This window comes from Palaemon carinicauda, unplaced genomic scaffold (genome assembly GCF_036898095.1).
Source record: "Palaemon carinicauda isolate YSFRI2023 unplaced genomic scaffold, ASM3689809v2 scaffold255, whole genome shotgun sequence".
NCBI classification, from domain to species: domain Eukaryota; kingdom Metazoa; phylum Arthropoda; class Malacostraca; order Decapoda; family Palaemonidae; genus Palaemon; species Palaemon carinicauda.
The window spans coordinates 184,111-197,550 of NW_027170193.1; the positions used below are offsets into that span (position 1 = coordinate 184,111).

The 13,440-nt window shown below is 39.1% G+C and overlaps 1 long non-coding RNA gene across 1 annotated transcript; it reads left to right on the plus strand.

Moving 5' to 3' along the window:
* The first annotated feature begins 6,942 nt into the window (after positions 1-6,942).
* Positions 6,943-8,526, plus strand: LOC137636229 (uncharacterized). The gene is made up of 3 exons (XR_011043003.1): positions 6,943-7,098; positions 7,373-7,661; positions 8,396-8,526. It is a non-coding gene; the product is annotated as an uncharacterized lncRNA (long non-coding RNA).
* Positions 8,527-13,440: the final 4,914 nt, after the last annotated feature.

Below are 13,440 nucleotides of genomic sequence, written 5' to 3' on the forward strand. Positions count from 1 at the left end.
GTGTCCCGCAAGTTTCGACGTCCCCTTCATAAACGTAAGTCATTCAACTAAAGTCATTATATGTGTTTTGTGACCTGTTAACTTCTAGGTTAGGTTAGATGGGTTTGTTAGGTTCTGTACCCTTTTTGTACCTTTTTATATAATGTGTAAAGTGTATATGGAACAATTCAATAACCCTTTTACCCCCAGGCTCTTTGGAAATTTCCAACCCTTGACCCCGAAGGGGTTATTTTTTCCCCTGCACATTTTGCAGTATACTTTTTTTAAATTGCTCTAACAGCATTAATTTTTGTCATAGAGAGGTCAGGTTGGTCTTATTCTCTTGGAAAATGCCTGAATTTTCTCAAAAATTATCAAAAATATGAAATAAAAAAAAATTATAGCATTTTTTTGCAAGTACGTACCGGTACGTCCATGGGGGTAAAGGGATGAGTTTTGTGGAACATACCAGTACGTCCTTTGGGGGTAAAAGGGTTAAAGTACACATGATAATATTACCGTAGCATTGCTACCGTTAGCAATGCCTTTGTAACGTTGTTAACACTGTATCATTGGTAACGTTGCTTATTTTAACATTCCTAGTACATACGTGAGGTTTGTGACCCGGGAACTCCTAGGTTAGGTTAGGTGGGTTTATTAGGTTCTGTACCCTTTTTGAACTTTTTATGTATTGTGTAAAACTTATATGGAAAAATTGTTTAAAATACGTACGGAAATACAGTATCTAGCATTACTATCGCTAGTAATGTCACCGTACCGTTGGTAACGCTGTGTATCATTCGTATCGTGGCTAATTTTACCGTTCTCAGTAAATACCTGAGGTTTGTGACCTGTCAACTACTAGGTTAGGTTAGGTGGGTTTGTTAGATTCTGTACACTTTTTGTACTTTTTACATAATGTAACCGGTAATATTACTGTAACAATCCCAGGCATCGTTGGTAACACTGTATCATTGGTAACATTGCATGTTATCGTTCGCAGTACATTCGTGAGTGAAGTGACACCGTTGAACAAGTGCTTATATTTAAATATTTTAACACAACATATATGACAACAGTGATTATATTTAGCCATATTAACAGAAAATATATGTTTTCCCGTAGAAATTAACGTGATTTAACCGGTTTTCACCTTCATTTCATCCGTTAAAACAGCAACCTAAAGTTAGTCTAGTTTGTTGATTTGTTTGTTTGTGGTTGAAATGAAGGTCAAATTCGATTAAATCACGTTATTTACTTGGAAAACATATTTTCTGTTAGAAATCACACCCTGCAATACAATACAACTTTTCCCAAATTCTTTGTCACTTCTCTCACGTATTTACTGTGAATGATAACATTAGCAACGTTACCAATGCTACACAGCGTTGCCAATGCTACGGTGGCATTGCTGACGTTAGCAATGGCTACGGTAATATTATCATGTGTATTTCAAAGAATTTTTCCATATACCCTTTACTCAATATATAAAAAGGTACAAAAAGTGCAAAAAAAACCCACCTAACCTAACCTAGAAGTTCCCAGGTCACAAACCCAATATGATGTCTATTGTTATATATATCATGTTAATCCGTGTCACCTCACTCATGTTACGATAACGTTAGCACTGTTATGATAACATTAGCCACACTATATATAATGGTTCTTATTCCGCCATTAGCTCGCTTTGCTCGCATGAAAATAAAACATCAAGCTCGTATGTACTGGCAAGCAGTAATGTTGAGCTGCGCGCGCTAATATTAGTAATGTTACGCTAACATTAGCAACGTTAAATATAATGGTTCTTGTTCCGCCACTGGCTCGCTTACGATCACAGGAAAACAAAACATCAAGATCGTATGCACTGGCAAGTGGTAATGTTGAGCTTCGCACTCTAACAAAATATAGTAAAACTAACACATTAAAATGAAAGAAATTAATGACTTACTTTTATGACAGTGACGACGAAACTTGTGGGTCACGGGGGTGATGTGACTGAGTCTGTGGCGTCTTAACTTCTTTGCATTAGATTAGTACTGCACTTGGAGCACTGTAAAAGTTGGTATATTACATTACAAGATTTAAGAAAATTATCAACATTGGAATTCAACAAAATACTTTCAACTATGGATTACTGAAGTCGTTACTATTTTCTAAAACTTCCATCGTAAAATACGCAAAGACGCCACATGAACTAACAAAGACCTGACTTGGACAAAGGTTTCCACGGAAAACGGCTTGTTGGAAGGGGGTTGGTTGGGGAATATTAACCCCCCTGTGCAAACTTTACATACGTATGTGTTCGTGATTGGTTAACAGAAAAGCAACGGAGTCTAGAGAGTAAACGTGAATGAACCAGAATGGGAAACTTGTCCAGAGCAAGTATTTATGTGAAATCTGGGCATGACAAGGTGATAACAAAATGTATAAAAGTAATATAGGAAGATGAAATGGTATGCATGATAAATAATATTTAATATGAATATAAAATTGAGTGATTTTACAAGGTATTGGATAATAAAACGTGTAATACTGGGGTTAATCGTAATATGTATACGGGGGCATTACATAACAGGGATGGTAATAGTTGTACTGGTTCAAGTCATATACTTGAATAAACGTTAAATTTGACGGCTAGAGAAGAAGAAATCTCATCGGTGGAGGTGGAGTCTCTGCGCAGGTAGGCGGGGTTTTTGCGCAGAAGGTCGAAACCTATGTACAGTGAACCCTCGTTATCGCGGTAGATAGGTTCCAGACCCGGCCGCGATAGGTGAAAGTCCGCGAAGTAGTGACACCATATTTACCTATTTATTTAACATGTATATTCAGACTTTTAAAACCTTCCCTTGTACGTAGTACTGTTAACAAACTACCCTTTAATGTACAGAACACTTAATGCATGTACTACAGTACCCTAAACTAAAACCGGCACAAATATTAAAGGCGATTTTATATCATGCGTTTCCTAAACACGATAAAAAATGGCAACCAATGTTTTGTTTACGTTTCTCTGATCATAATGAAGAAACAAACGCATTTACTGTACACATCTGTGTATAGGTTAGTTTTTGCATCGATTATATTGATTATTCAGTACAGTATGTTGATTTTATTACCAATATGTATATATATATGGGTTATGAAAAGAATCCGCGATGGTTGAACCGCGAAGTAGCGAGGGTTCACTGTACAAACGAACGAACGACATGTAGAATGACAAAAAATAAATGATAAACACTGCTAATGATAGCATGTTATGCTAACATTTCCGCAGCTCTACATCACACGTTGGCAGCTCTGGTTGCCGTATTTTTCCATGAAACATAGCCTTTGCAACGGCGCCTCCAAAGTTCATCCAGTTATACTGTTTTTTTTTTTTTTTTTGTTTATACATCCATGAAGGTAATGTATAGAGAAGAAAAGGCTTGTTTTACCATTATATATCGTTTCTCCAGTATGCTTTCCCCACCCAAAACCCAGAGTTCCCACTTGGGGTCCCCCATTACCGTAGGATATATATATATGTATATATATTATATGTCGGAAACTATTCATTTGCGACGGGAACAAGTGTTATTTTCGAAGAGAGCGGAATTTTTTCTATAGAAAAAAAGTCTTTTTTCGTAGGTTACATTGCCCTGTAATACAGTAAAATAATACCAATTTACCATGTCTTCAATAGTTGTATTTTTTTGGGGGAGGTTAGTTTGACGCACGTTTCTTCCCATAATAGTTTTAACCCTTTAACCCCCAGGCTATTTGGAAATTTCCAACCCTTAACCCCCAGGGGGTTATTTTTTTCCCTGCACATTTTGCAGTATATATTTTTTTAATTGCTCTAACAGCCTTAATTTTTGTCATAGAGAGGTCAGGTTGGTCTCATTTTCTTGGAAAATGCCTGAATTTTCTCAAAAAATTTGAAAAAAAAAATTATAGCATTTTTTTGCTAGGACGTACCGGTACATCCATGGGGGTAAAGGGATGGGTTTTGTGAAACGTACCAGTACGTCCTTTGGGGGTAAAAGGGTTAAAATTCAATGCGCAGGTATGTCCATTTTCTGTAAATAAGTGGAATTAATTATAAGAGCTTCATGAAATGTTGAAAAGATAGAATTATGAACTGTAATCGGGTAGTGTAGGTATTTGGGGTAACCGAAGCTTCGTCCACTAAAATACTTGGCCACTCGGGTAACACGCAGATCATGATGCTTATCTCCTTTCAGTACAGAGGAGCAAGGAGGTGAGGGTAAATAGCGAGCGAGGCGAGCCATGTTTAAAGGCCGCTCATGAATGGCAGAGGCAAGATTCATTGGCATTGCCTTAGCAAGTAGGACAATGCCATAGAGACTGGCTATACTCTATATACATATGGTATTTTTACCCCGCCAACAAAGTTGGAAGGGGATTATGTTTTACCCCCTGTTTGTGTGTGTTTGTGAACAGCTTCCTGGCCACAATTTTAATTGTGTAGTAATGAAACATGTAGAAAGCCGGAAATGATTAAATTCTTGGAGGTCAAGGTATAGTTAAGTAAAATGTCCAATTCACATAATTAGCTGTAAGTTTGGTTATCATTGTCACAGAGTTTTGGTTCATATTTGGGTGTATGAAAATCCAGGCCAATTAATATATGCTAAGGTCAAAGGTCTAGGTCAAGATGGAGCAAGAGGTTGAGAAATAAGCTCCCGCAGCGGAGCTCTGCACTCTACTGAGTGCCCCTCGGGTTATTATTTTATTATTATTAGCCAAGCTAGAACCCTAGTTCTGTTTATTGGGGACTGAGGTATAATAACTTGCATATCATTCGATTAAGATATGATGTCTATTTCTAAATGCAAGTTCAATACTTAACCCTTTTACCCCCAGGCTATTTGGAAATTTCCAACCCTTAACCCCCAGGGGGTTATTTTTTCCCAGCACAGTTTGCAGTATATATTTTTTAAATTGCTCTAACAGCCTTAATTTTTGTCCTAGAGAGGTCAGGTTGGTCTCATTCTCTTGGAAAATGCCTGAATTTTTTCAAAAAATTATCAAAAATATGAAAAAAAAAATTTATAGCATTTTTTTTGCAAGGACGTACCGGTACGTCTATGGGGGTAAAGGGATGGCTTTTTTTAAACGTACCAGTACGTCCTTTGGTGGTAAAAGGGTTAATTTTTGAAGACTGGTTAGGAGTTACTGCGCATGCATTGTTTGCATTTACCGGCTTTTCTTTTTGTTGTACGACAATCATTACCTGGCTTTTTTTAACAAATTACGATCTTCTAATTAATAATGCACAAGTTCCCTTATGTAATAGGTGGAGACTTCGTCCGTAGAGCTTTCTCCCCCTTCTACGAGGCCTTCGGCTATCTGATCCTCCGCACGAGCAGCCACGTCGATCAAAAATATATGGCCTAACCTTAAACCCCCCCCCCCCCCCCTTTTCCTTAACGTGCGTCGGCCCTGCTGTACTGTCCCCCCCCAGTTATACTGGATATATTAGGATTAGTTTATGCTAAAAGCTAAAACTTTTTGCGTAACTATGATACTACTGTACAATATACAGTAATGTGTCCTAGGCCAGCGTAGGCAAGTCAGCTTTGGGGGCGAAACCCCCTGTGAATAAGGTGGGGAGAGGCCTAGGCTGTACTTAACCCTTTTACCCCCAGGCTATTTGGAAATTTCCAACCCTTAACCCCCAAGGGGTTACTTTTTTGCCAGCACATTTTGGTGTATATTTTTTTTTAAATTGCTCTAACAGCCTTAATTTTTGTCATAGAGAGGTCAGGTTGGTCTCATTCTCTTGGAAAATGCCTGAATTTTCTCAAAAAATTATCAAAAATATGAAAAAAAAAAAATTTATAGCATTTTTTTGCAAGGACGTACTGGTACGTCCATGGGGGTAAAGGGATGGCTTTTGTGAAACGTACCAGTACGTCCTTTTGGGGGTAAAAGGGTTAACGTGCGTCGGCCCTGCTATACTGTCCCCCCCAGTTATACTGGATCTATTAGGATTAGTTTATGCTAAAAGCTAAAACTTTTTGCGTAACTATAATACTACTGTACAATATACAGTAATGTGTCCTAGGCCAGCGTAGGAAAGTCAGCTTTGGGGGCGAAACCCCCTGTGAATGAGGTGGGGAGAGGCCTAGGCTGTACTTAACATAATAGAAAGAGATTGTAAAGATAGGAAAATGTTTTATACAGTATAGACGAGACAAGTAGAGCTAACGAAGACGTTGGCGGAGGTAGTTCTGTGCGTTAGGTTACTTTTGTCACATTCTCAGTTGAATGAAATTCATTTTGACAATTGATTGGGTTTTGAATATCTTGCTAGAGTTAATTTAGAGGAGTGTGCCCCGAAACCATGTTTCCGAAAGCAACCAATGCTGTCTCCAATCAAGCATTTAAATATAGTTTAATAGTGACGACACAGAAATTGATACTTTGTTATTCTAATGTTCCAACCAATATTAGTAAAACAAAAGGATTTAAGAATTATTTTATGACTGGTTCGTATTTTTCAGGATTCCGGTAGATGCCGCCGTAAAGAGGCTTAACACCGCAAGGAGCGTTAGGGGGACCAACACGGAAAGGATGGTGCACTTGAAAAATTTTATAAAGGTATATAATATTTTGTTAACCATGTATACAATGTCTGACAACAAGCTGATGTAATATTTACCTTCTCGTTTTCAACGTAAAATGCATAACTTAGTGTTTAGAAAGGTTTTGTTTGGTACTTGTGTTTGTCAGTGTGTGATTTATCATTGCTCCAATAATGATTTGGGCTCTCAGTTTTTTTTTTCAGTACCAAACATTCTGCCAGTAGCCTTGTCAATTGCATTTGATTCTAGATTAATATTGGTGAAACCGCTATTAATAGACTTCGTCATTCCTGTGTTCTAGCCAATATAAGTACTGAAAAGGATTTAAGAATCTTTTAATAACTGGTTCATATTTTTCAGGTTTGTTTTATGCCACGGGAAGGGGCCTGATACTGTGATGAGGCTGGCAAAGGTACCACTAGCTGCCCCCTACCCAAGCTATGGGTAAGGTTGCCACCTCGCTCCAAAAGTCTAATTGGCGGCTACCTATCGGCTTTCCCAAGATATAGTCGTCTATAAATAACTACAGGTTTGTATTAGGGAAAGATACGAATTATCTACGAATTTGTCATATTTTGTTAACTGTGTTGTATACAATGGCTGACAATCTGGTCTAATACTTACCATTTTGGTTCAACATAAAATGCTTTACTTGATGTTTATCATGATTTTATCAACTCTAAACTTTTAATCAAAGGTTTTTTATTGGGTACTAATCTATGCTTCAAGGTGTGGCACTAGTTGGTCTCTCAATATTGTGAGTTAAGTCTTGCCAGGTTTTTTTATTCTATTTTATTTTTAAGGTAGCTCATGAATGGCAGGACACAGGGACAGTGACATTGCCCTAGAGACTGACCCCAAGCCCCACTCCACCAAAGCAAGAACCAAGGAGGGCCAGGTAATGGCTGCTGACGACTCGACAGAGACCTATAGCTCTCCCAAACCCCCTATGCTTAGCTAAGGATGATGAAGTTGCAGCGGCCAAGGAAACTAAGGAGCTTGAGTGGGACTCGAACCCTAGTCAGGGACATTACCACATGGACCACCACATGCTTACCAGAGAAACCTTGCTGTTGAGATTTTCTTCCCAGTGTAAGTTTTTTTATCAGTACCAAGAATTCTGGCAGTAGCCTTGCCATTCATACTAGAGAAAAGCTTTTAGTGCAAAACACACATTCAATGGTGAAGAATTTGATGTTGCCAGACTTGAGATCTTTTGATATCGTTTGATATTACCCTCATTTATTATGCATATCATCATCATTTATTATTCATATCCTCATTTATTATTCATGATATACTGAATTTTTTATTGATCAATTTATAAACTTACAAGATTATTATCCAATTTTATCAATAGTAAACTAGTAAAAATATCGTAGCTTAAAAAAATTCCTGAAAAATGTATGTAAGCCTACCAGCCAGTAGAACAAATGCTCTTCCAAAGCTTCTCGCCAAATAGCATTTTATTCAGAAAGCCAATGTTTATTCGTTCATAGCTTATTATGCCAAATTGCCAATCATTAAAGCGTTCGTTGATTGACGTTATCTACTTAGTCAACTACGGAGAAAAATTTTGAAGATAAAAGTAAGAAAATGGTGCCTTTCACCGAAGCCAAAAATCAATAAATTTAAATGCCTCGAAAATTCTACTGGTTATTTAGATACTTATTTATTTTATTTATTTAGTTATTTATTCAGTGTTATATTTAGTTATTTATTTAGTTTTATATATAGTTATTTATTTGATTAGTTTTATATTTAGTTATGCATATCATAATCATTTTCATACTTAATCCTAATTATGTATTTGTTTTCTCTTACAGATGGTGTTGTAGGTGAAAGGCAGATTGCATCGGACTACAGTATTTATGATAAAATGACTGCGGACGTCCTGTAGAGGGTAAGGTTCCTGTGCAATGTAAGACCTGAAAAGCAGCCCTTGAAGTAATGTAAAGTAAGTAAGAGTGTAGTATCGAGGCTTTTAAAATTCGAGATTTTCAAGTAACAAACCCAGTCTTTAATGATGGTCCCCCAGGAGACACGAAGTCGATGTAAAACAATTTCCTTCTCATATATTACCAAATCTTTTATTGTGTAAATCTAAATATCCTTCAGTGTCTCTTGGCTGGTGACGTCTGCATGTGGAAACCTGGCGGTGGTACATATTAACCCTTTTACCCCCAGGCTTTTTGGAAATTTCCAACCCTTAACCCCCAAGGGGTTACTTTTTTCCCAGCACATTTTGGTGTATATTTCTTTTAAATTGCTCTAACAGCCTTAATTTTTGTCATAGAGAGGTCAGGTTGGTCTCATTCTCTTGGAAAATGTCTGAATTTTCTCAAAAAATTATCAAAAATATGAAAAAAATAATTTTTATGGCATTTTTTTTGCAAGGACGTACCGGTACGGCCATGGGGGTAAAGGGATGGCTTTTGTGAAACGTACCAGTACGTCCTTTTGGGGGTAAAAGGGTTGAAGGATTTCGCCTCCTTTAATGTAACGCAAGCATGTGGCATCAGTACTGACTGGTTGCATAGTTCTCAATACTTTATATTTTAGTTATCCATTCTATTTTCATCTTATCGTGTCTAGATTAGATTGTTATTTGTTGGTGACCAGCTTTCTGGAGATATAAATATACAAGGTCTTTAACATTAAAATGGCAGCAACATTTTTGAGAAAGAACGATGATATTTAGGAATTACTTAGTTTGTGTTAATCTACACACACACACTCTCTCTCTCTCTCTCTCTCTCTCTCTCTCTCTCTCTCTCTCTCTCTCTCTCTCTCTCTCTCTCTCTCTCTCTCTCTCTCTCTCTCAGAACGTTATCTAGGAAGAATAGCTTTATATGTGGTAATGTAAATTCTCTCTCTCTCTCTCTCTCTCTCAGAACGTTAGCTAGGAAGAATAGCTTTATATGTGGTAATGTAAATTCTCTCTCTCTCTCTCTCTCTCTCTCTCTCTCTCTCTCTCTCTCTCTCTCTCTCTCTCTCTCTCTCTCTGCTGATACTATAAACTAACCATCTTTTTCAGTGTTTGGATGGATTGATGATTAACATCTAAGGTAGGGGAACCATCATCATGGGAGGGGGAACTTCTATTCGTGTAAGTACATATACTTCACAGTCTCGGCTGTTTTGTTTTTCATGAATATATAGTTATACTCATTAGTCACGTTTCATTTCAGTTAATGATTGGATTCTATCCATTTCTATTGTACAAGGCATATAATTGAAGCAATTTACAGAGGTGTTCTCACCTTTTTAAATTAACATTGATATTATTTAATGAATAAGACATCCAAAACCATCTGTAGCTCAAAACTGTGGGGGTTAATATTAGATTTTGAACAAGAAGGTTTACGATTGTGGAAACATTTCCCCACTCTGGTAAGGTCTAGTAATTTATAGACCATAGGTAAGGCCACGGCCGGTAAAGCCACGAGAAATGGTTCCTGTGAGGTGAAAAGCTGCTAATACTATAGATTTTAACAAAGAGGGTTTATGATTGTGGAAGCCTGGCCCTATCTCCCTGGTAAGGTGTGTAGTAATTTATAGACCTTGGGTAAGGCCACGGCTGGTTTGGCCATGTGAAATGGTTCCTGTGAGGTCAAAAGCTGCTAATACTTAGATTTTAATAAAGAGGGTTTATGATTGTGGAAGCCTGGCCCCTATCTCACTGGTAAGGTCTGTAGTAATCTATAGACCTTGGGTAAGGCCACGGCTGGTTTGGCCATGTGAAGTGGTCCCTGTGAGGTCAAAAGCTGCTAATACTTAGATTTTAATAAAGAAGGTTTATGATTGTGGAAGCCTGGCCTCTATCTCCCTGGTAAGGTCTGTAGTAATCTATAGACCTTGGGTAAGGCCACGGCTGGTTTGGCCATGTGAAATGGTCCCTGTGAGGTCAAAAGCTGCTGATACTTAGATTTTAATAAAGAGGGTTTATGATTGTGGAAGCCTGGCCCCTATCTCACTGGTAAGATGTGTAGTAATCTATAGACCTTGGGTAAGGCCCCGGCTGGTTTGGCCATGTGAAATGGTCCTTGTGAGGTCAAAAGCTGCTAATACTATAGATTTTAATAATGTGTTTACGATTGTGGAAGCCTGGCCCTATCTCACTGGTAAGGTGTGTAGTAATCTATAGACCTTGAGTAAGGCCATGGCTGGTTTGGCCATGTGAAATGGTCCCTGTGAGGTCAAAAGCTGCTAATACTTAGATTTTGATAAAGAGGGTTCATGATTGTGGAAGCCTGGCCCCTATCTCACTGGTAAGGTCTGTAGTAATCTGTAGACCTTGGGTAAGGCCACGGCTGGTTTGGCCATGTGAAATGGTTCCTGTGAGGTCAAAAGCTGCTAATTCTTAGATTTTAATAGAGAGGGTTTATGATTGTGTAAGCCTGGCCTCTTTTTCCCTGGTAAGGTCTGTAGTAATCTATAGACCTTGGGTAAGGCCACGGCTGGTGTGGCCATGTGAAATGGTTCCTCTGAGGTCAAAAGCTGCTAATAATTAGATTTTAATAGAGAGGGTTTATGATTGTGTAAGCCTGGCCCCTTTCTCCCTGGTAAGGTCTGTAGTAATCTATAGACCTTGGGGAAAGGCCACTGCTGGTTTGGCCATTTGAAATGGTCCCTGTGAGGTCAAAAGCTACTAATACTTAGATTTTAATAAAGAGGGTTTATGATTGTAGAAGCCTGGCCCCTTTCTCCTTGGTGAGGTCTGTAGTAATCTATAGACCTTGGGTTATGCCACGGCTGGTTTGGCCATGTGAAATGGTCCCTGTGAGGTCAAAAGCTGCTAATACTTAGATTTTAATAAAGTGTGTATAATTGTGGAAGCCTGGCCCTATCTCACTGTAAGGTGTGTAGTATTCTATAGACCTTGGTTAAGGCCACGGCTGGTTTGGCCATGTGAAATGGTTCCTGTGAGGTCAAAAGCTGCTAATACTTAGATTTTAATAAAGAGGGTTTATGATTGTGGAAGCCTGGCCCCTATCTCCCTGGTAAGGTCTGTAGTGATCTATAGACCTTGGGTAAGGCCACGGCTGGTTTGGCCATGTGAAATGGTCCCTGTGAGGTCAAAAGCTGCTAATACTTAGATTTTGATAAAGAGGGTTTATGATTGTGGAAGTCTGGCCCCTATCTCACTGGTAAGTTCTGTAGTAATCTATAGACCTTGGGTAAGGCCACGGCTGGTTTGGCCATGTGAAATGGTGCCTGTGAGGTCAAAAGCTGCTAATACTTAGATTTTAATAAAGTGTGTATGATTGTGGAAGCCTGGCCCTATCTCACTGTAAGGTGTGTAGTATTCTATAGACCTTGGTTAAGGCCACGGCTGGTTTGGCCATGTGAAATGGTTCCTGTGAGGTCAAAAGCTGCTAATACTTAGATTTTAATAAAGAGGGTTTATGATTGTGGAAGCCTGGCCCCTATCTCCCTGGTAAGGTCTGTAGTGATCTATAGACCTTGGGTAAGGCCACGGCTGGTTTGGCCATGTGAAATGGTCCCTGTGAGGTCAAAAGCTGCTAATACTTAGATTTTGATAAAGAGGGTTTATGATTGTGGAAGTCTGGCCCCTATCTCACTGGTAAGTTCTGTAGTAATCTATAGACCTTGGGTAAGGCCACGGCTGGTTTGGCCATGTGAAATGGTTCCTGTGAGGTCAGAAGCTGCTAATACTATAGATTTTAATGAAGAGGGTTTATGATTGTGGAAGCCTGGCCCCTATCTCCCTGGTAAGGTCTGTAGTAATCTATAGACCTTGGGTAAGGCCACGGCTGGTTTGGCCATGTGAAATGGTGCCTGTGAGGTCAAAAGCTGCTAATACTTAGATTTTAATAAAGTGTGTATGATTGTGGAAGCCTGGCCCTATCTCACTGTAAGGTGTGTAGTATTCTATAGACCTTGGTTAAGGCCACGGCTGGTTTGGCCATGTGAAATGGTTCCTGTGAGGTCAAAAGCTGCTAATACTTAGATTTTAATAAAGAGGGTTTATGATTGTGGAAGCCTGGCCCCTATCTCCCTGGTAAGGTCTGTAGTGATCTATAGACCTTGGGTAAGGCCACGGCTGGTTTGGCCATGTGAAATGGTCCCTGTGAGGTCAAAAGCTGCTAATACTTAGATTTTGATAAAGAGGGTTTATGATTGTGGAAGTCTGGCCCCTATCTCACTGGTAAGTTCTGTAGTAATCTATAGACCTTGGGTAAGGCCACGGCTGGTTTGGCCATGTGAAATGGTTCCTGTGAGGTCAGAAGCTGCTAATACTATAGATTTTAATGAAGAGGGTTTATGATTGTGGAAGCCTGGCCCCTATCTCCCTGGTAAGGTCTGTAGTAATCTATAGATCTTGGGTAAGGCCACGGCTGGTTTGGCCATGTGAAATGGTCCCTGTGAGGTCAGAAGCTGCTAATACTATAGATTTTAATGAAGAGGGTTTATGATTGTGGAAGCCTGGCCCCTATCTCCCTGGTAAGGTCTAGTAATCTATAGACCTTGGGTAAGGCCACGGCTGGTTTGGCCATGTGAAATGGTTCCTGTGAGGTCAAAAGCTGCTAATACTTAGATTTTAATAAAGAGGGTTTATGATTGTGGAAGCCTGGCCTTATCTCACTGGTAAGGTCTGTAGTAATCTATAGACCTTGGGTAAGGCCACGGCTGGTTTGGCCATGTGAAATGGTCCCTGTGAGGTCAGAATCTGCTAATACTTAGATTTTAATAAAGAGGGTTTATGATTGTGGGAGCCTGGCCCCTATCTCACTGGTTAGGTCTGTAGTAATCTACAGTATAGACCTTGGGTAAGGCCACGGCTGGTTTGGCCATGTGAAATGGTTCCTGTGAGATCAAAAGCTGCTAATACTTAGATTTTAATAAA